Source organism: Gossypium hirsutum, chromosome A11 (genome assembly GCF_007990345.1).
Source record: "Gossypium hirsutum isolate 1008001.06 chromosome A11, Gossypium_hirsutum_v2.1, whole genome shotgun sequence".
Taxonomy (NCBI): domain Eukaryota; kingdom Viridiplantae; phylum Streptophyta; class Magnoliopsida; order Malvales; family Malvaceae; genus Gossypium; species Gossypium hirsutum.
This window is the reverse complement of record NC_053434.1, coordinates 1,731,009-1,737,427: the sequence shown is the minus strand read 5'-3', so window position 1 is coordinate 1,737,427 and position 6,419 is coordinate 1,731,009. Positions and strand designations below refer to the sequence as shown.

The 6,419-nt window shown below is 34.4% G+C and overlaps 1 pseudogene; it reads right to left on the bottom strand.

Moving 5' to 3' along the window:
* Window positions 1-1,930: 1,930 nt before the first annotated feature.
* LOC121209590 (luminal-binding protein 5-like) lies at window positions 1,931-5,547 on the bottom strand (annotated as a pseudogene).
* Between the last annotated feature and the right edge of the window lie 872 nt (window positions 5,548-6,419).

Genomic DNA, 6,419 nt, shown 5'->3' with positions numbered 1-6,419 from the left:
CCATCGGATCAAGGATAGAGATATTACAATAAAACTTTTTTTTCCTTTTTATTATAATAAAAGTCAACAAATAAAGTTTAAGAGAAATCTAGTTGGTTCAATAATATAGAGCAATTGGAAACATAGAAATAATTGAAATGGAGGGTAATGAGATAAAAGTTAGCGGTTTGCTGCTCTATGTAGCTAAAATTACCGGCTATAGTAGAATATATTAATTAAGAGGGGTTTTTTTTTATTGGGGTTACTAAAACAGGTAATAAATTTAGTAACTGGTGTAGTAGTTGTATCGTGCTCGTAGTATAAGTTTGTGTTATAATAGTGTTTAAAGCATTCGTATATAATTTATTTTACATGTAGTTATGTGGTGTTTTCGCATGAAAGTATTTGAATAACCATAATCAACATTAAAATTTAAATATCGATTTACAATAACTTTATAAAAAAATTTATTTTAGCTCTTCATTTAATTTTTTATCTCTTTTAGTCCTTGAATTTATAAGTTTGTCAAATCACCCCAAAATGGATGGAAAAATTAACATTTGACAAACAATGCAAGTTTAAAATATAAAAATTAAATCTTAAATGTGGGCATAGTATAGAGACCAAATTTGAAACTTAACCGATCCATAGAAAAAATATGATGTCATACCACTTTGCCACGTTTGTAGTCTTTTTTTCTTTTTCCAAAACGTCTATACATAGTTGAAAGAAATCACCCTTAATCTTCCAACTACAATGGATATGATAGTAAAATAATAAAAATAATTATCATGTATAAGTATGTAAATTATTTGGACTAATTAGTGGCATTGTAAAAGTAAAGAACAAAATTATGTAAAATTAAAATATAAAGATTAAATACCAAATGTGAACATAATAGAGAAATCAAAATTGTAATTTCACCATTATCTTGTAAGGACTAAAAAGGGGGGAAATCATGTTATTAGTTAGTCAAAATAATTAGCATGGTTAATAATTTTGGTAGCTAATGTGGATTTTTTATAAAGAGACTTATTCTAACCCATGATGCTAAAATAATTTTTTTGTTAGAATTATTTTATGTTTAAAAAAATTTCACATCAAAATAGGATCAAATTATTGTAAAAATTCAAATATAACAATTAAATCTTAATTTTAGTTCCAGTAGAGGAAAAAATGATATTTGATCAATTTTTATAAAATACAAAGAAGGAAAAGAAAAGAGATTGAAATGTGTTAAAGTAGAGGGACCAAAGTGATATTAACCAATATTGTATATTAGAGTTGATCTTAAAATTTAAGTGTTGTTCCATCTTCAATTTATGAACATGCTTTTTGGACAAAATCTTAAAATTCAATGGACCAAAATAGACAATACTTCAACCATAACATTTAATATTAAAACCTGTTTGAGCTGCTAAAATTGATCTTGAAAATAAGTATTTGTGAGTTTCACTACACCTTTTAATTAATTTGTGAGCATACAGATTAAGTATTAACTTAATTGAAAAGAGTATTAGAACATTTTGTTAAGACAATGTGGATTATTGAATTCAAAGTGTCCAAAACCTTATTTGAAAGGAATCATATCTTATACGTTAGTGTGTATCATAACACCTTGGCTTAGCAGTTAAAGCGCAGTTAAAGCGCATAACATCTGCATGACCTCCTTGAAGAATTCAAAGTGTCCAACAACTGCATCGATGGAATTTGCAACTTTTTATTGAATTTCATACAAGTTTGAAAACAAAAGTAATGATTGATTGGATGCGTGAATCGAAGTGTGTTTCTAATGACAACAAAAGATACTTCAAAATGAATATATTCGCCCCAAATAAAAAAAGCGAATGATGGTGAAAGTTTTTTTTTTTCTCCCATTTAAAATTCTACCAAATTAGTACAGTATTATCTCATTTCACTAAACACTTAACAGTATCAATCTTTTTTCCGTGGCAGCAGCCATCGAAGATGTTGTTTTAGAGTTCATCATGTGAATCATCCTCTTCTTCATTTGATGCAGCACTGCCGGGCCCTCCACCAGATCTTTGATATACAGCCGTGATGATAGGATTGCAAACAGCCTCAACTTCTTTGAGTTTCTCCTCAAAGTCTTCCTTTTCGGCATTCTGGTTGTCATCCAGCCACTCGAGGGCTTCTTTCACAGCCGTTTCAACTTTCTCCTTCTCATCGGATTCGAGCTTGTCAGCAAGCTTATCCTTGTCATTAATCTGGTTTTCATGTTGTAAACGTAAGTCTCGAGGCTGTTGCGAGCATCGATCTTTCCTTAACCTTCTTGTCCTCCTCTGCGAATTCTTCGGCCTCACGAACCATTCTCTCGATCTCCTCCTGGCTCAAACGACCCTTGTCGTTGGTGATTGTGATTTTCTCTGATTTACCTGTGCCTTTGTCTTCAGCCTTGACATTTAAGATACCGTTTGCATCGACCTCAAATGTAACTTCGATTTGAGGTGTTCCCTGAGAATTGAGAGATCAACAATATGAGTCAGAAAATTCAGGCGAAGATCTGAAGAAAACATGAAAGTGAGTTGATGGAAAAGAGGAGCAAACCTTGGAGCTGGAGGAATTCCGGTAAGATCAAACTTCCAAGCAACCTACAATCCTTTGTCATACTCCTTTCACCTTCAAAGACCTGATATCAAACCACAAATATTCAAATAAGGTTCAATTATGTTTCATACTCTTCGCTTTTTAGGTATTTGTATATGACAATCATATCCGATACATATTGGGAAGTAGGTATTCAGATACGATCCTTCGTTATATAGGTTCAAAATATCCCAATATAGGTTCAAATATCCCGATTCTTAGCATTAGAAAGAAATCCAAGTCTCATGCCTTCTAATGGCAGACAGGCATTTCTAAGTTCAATTATGAACCAGTAAAATGTACCTGAATGGAGACAGTGGTTTGCTGATCCTGATAAGTGGTGAAAACTGCGACTTCTTGGTTGGGATAACGTGTTCCTGGGAATCAACTTGGTCATTACCCACCAACAGTCTCGATACCGAGGGTAAGAGGAGCCACATCAAGAAGAAGAATATCTGTACATAGATTCAGTTAGAACAATTTACATCAGCTATAGTCTCGTGTAGTTGTGATAGAGAAAGTTGCAGGAGATGAAAACGTACTTGGTTTCATCACCACCCTCTCCACTCAAGATGCCTCCTTGTACTGCAGCACCATAAGCAACTGCTTCATCCGGGTTAACACCCTTGTTGGGCTCCTTTCCATCAAAATAGTCCTTGAGGAGCTGTTGAACCTTGGGAATTCTAGTGCTTCCACCTACTAGAACAATCTCATCGATTTGGCGCTTCTCCAAACCAGCATCTTCCATTGCTTTCTTCACAGGTCCCATGGTCTTTCTGAACAGATCATTGTTCAACTCCTCAAAGCGAGCCCTGGTCAGTGGCTCAGAGAAATCAATACCATCAAAAGTGATTCAATCTCTACTCGGACTGGTGCTGGCTGCTGAGAGCTCTCTTGGCACGCTCAGCTTCCCTCCTAAGCTTCCCAAGAGCCTTGTTATCCTTGCTGATGTCCTTTCCATGCTTTTTCTTAATCAGTTTAATGAAGTAGTCCATAACCCTATGGTCAAAATCCTCACCTGCAAGAAAATTACCATAAGCAAAATCCATAGCATAAAACATTTTCTCAAAAACCTAAAAGCAAAACTAAGAATGATGCTTACCTCCCAATGAGTGTCTCCATTTGTGGAAAGAACCTCGAATACACCATTGTCAATTGTCAAGATACTGACATCAATGTTCCACCACCAAGGTCAAAGACAAGAATGTTTTTCTCACCACCCTTCTTGTCCAAACCATAGGCAATGGCAGCTGCAGTTGGTTCATTGATAATTCTGGCCACATTGAGCCCAGCAATAACGCCAGCATCCTTGGTGGCTTGTCTCTGGGCATCATTGAAGTACGCTGCAAATCGAACAGAGAGATCATTTGAGCATCATAAAGCATCAGACAACAGAATATTTTTCCAACTGAGAACTCTGTTTCTTATAAAGCACTAACCAGGAACAGTGACCACTGCATCCTTGATTTTCTTCCCGAGGAAAGCTTCAGCTGTTTCCTTCATCTTAGTCAGAACCATAGCACTGATCTCCTCAGGACTGAAGACCTTGGTCTCTCCATCCTTAATCTTTACTTGAATATAAGGCTTTCCATCCTTGTTCACAATCTTATACGGAACAAGTTTCATGTCCTTCTGGACCTCCTTATCATCAAACCTGCATAGAAAAAATAAGCAAAATTAGCATTAAAGCCCAATCTAACCCTAAAGCCTAACTCAAGGAACGTAAGAAGAATGTAAATGTAAAGTACTTTCTGCCGATGAGTCTTTTGACATCAAAGATGGTTCTCTCTGCGTTAACAGCTGCCTGGTTCTTTGCGGCCTCACCAATCAGCCTCTCACTGTCGGTGAAAGCCACCCAAGATGGTGTAATACGGTTACCTTGTCATTGGCTATGATTTCAACATGACCATTCTTGTAAACACCAACACAAGAATAAGTTGTGCCAAGATCAATCCCAATTACTGTCCCCAATTTCGTGGCTTCCTCCTTTGCAATTGAGATTGCAAGAGACATCCTGATTAAAAGCTCACACAATGTTATTACTTGATACCAATAAAGGCCCTTAGGATAACTATTTACCTCAATTTCAACTGCAATTATGATGTTCACCACATAATTAAAAGTAAATTATCTATTGAATCAGAAATTAATACACATGTACTGGAAAAAAAAAGGAAATCAAATCACAGAAAAAAATGTCTTCCAAGGCAAAAAGATACATTTGCAGCTTTTTTTTTTTTTACATATGTGCATCCAACTGGAAGAAGATCTCATTTCTTAACCAACAAATCTACTTTTGGTATAATTTTATAAATGATTACTCCACGTAGCGATTTGTCAACGATAATAATTAAACGTTCTTATAAAAAGACATAATCATAAGAATAATATAAGTTGCACATAGAGATAAAACGGAACTCCAACGAACTTTCAAGAACATTCATGTGCAAAAAATTAACAATTCGAAGTTAAGATACTGCATCGCAAATGAAAAACGAAATAGAGTGAAACACAAGATTTTTGTATTAATTAGTTCTAGGGTCATTTAGATAAAAGCTTTAATCAAACGAATTAGCTAGTCATTCATTCTATAAATCCAGAGCTTACTAGTACTCGAAAAATCAATGCAGAAAAATCAAACGATATGAGATGGATATAACTCCATTCACGATCTAATGAATCACCAGAACTGTAGAACATGAATCAGATCCAAACATGCAGCAATTTAAGCGCAGTAAAATCATCAAAAACAGAATTAGATATACTTCATTCCTCTCCAACATAAAAAAAACGATTCATAGATCATGAAATCACATGGAACAAGCGGATCTAGCAAAAAAAAAAAAGCAAGAACAGCAAGCACTCACCGAACAGAACTATCGCTAGAACCACCAAAGAGCCGCGTGCTCTCCACGAGCCAGCCATCGCGAGTCCTAGACTACTGTATCTCTCTTCGAAGAAGTCTCTGGAGCTATTTCCACTATAAATCGCTGAATCGTTAAAATGAACTTTGAGGACCGATACTCCTTTCCTTTTACAGTGAGACGTGGTTGGAGCCATTTTTTATATTGGAGTGTCCGAATCTAACGTTGCTTTCAGATGGGGGCTACAAATGAGAGAACATGTCATAGGTGCTGGCGTGGACCAATAATATTTCCTATTTGCATTGTTTGAGCCAATCAAATTAGATCTTGTGTTGGGGATATCCTGGCCGTTTATTTTGGTTATATAAATAAGACGACTATTGACCAGTAGATCGGCAATTGAACTCAAAACGCACGATTGTTGACTCGTTTTGGCCACCCAAACCCACAATGTCGTCCATTAACATTGAGAGTCAAATACTGAACTGGTAAATATCAAAATTATATATCAACTTTGGTTCAGTATGTAATATATACATAAATTTAATTTTTTATATTTATATATTAATTTTTATTTAATTTTCACAAATCACTACTAATATTATTTAATTAGTACAATTTTATGTAAATATATTATATACACAAATAATTATGTTAATTCGATATGAAAAATAAAAGTATGTATTTATTTCTTTAAATATATACAATTGAATCAAAATCAAAGTTTTATGTATATATATGAACACAATTTAAATTCATTATATAATGTACTAAATCAAATTCATGTATTAAATTACATATTGGACCAAAGTTCATATATAAATTGATATTTATCACTTCTTGAAATAAATCATGAATGGTGGAATAGAAAATATAACACAGTGGATCAAAGTTCGTGACGAATGAGCCAGAACATCTCATGGAGTTAATTATTAAATGGGGTTTATTTATCCACTTAAACTGATTCGA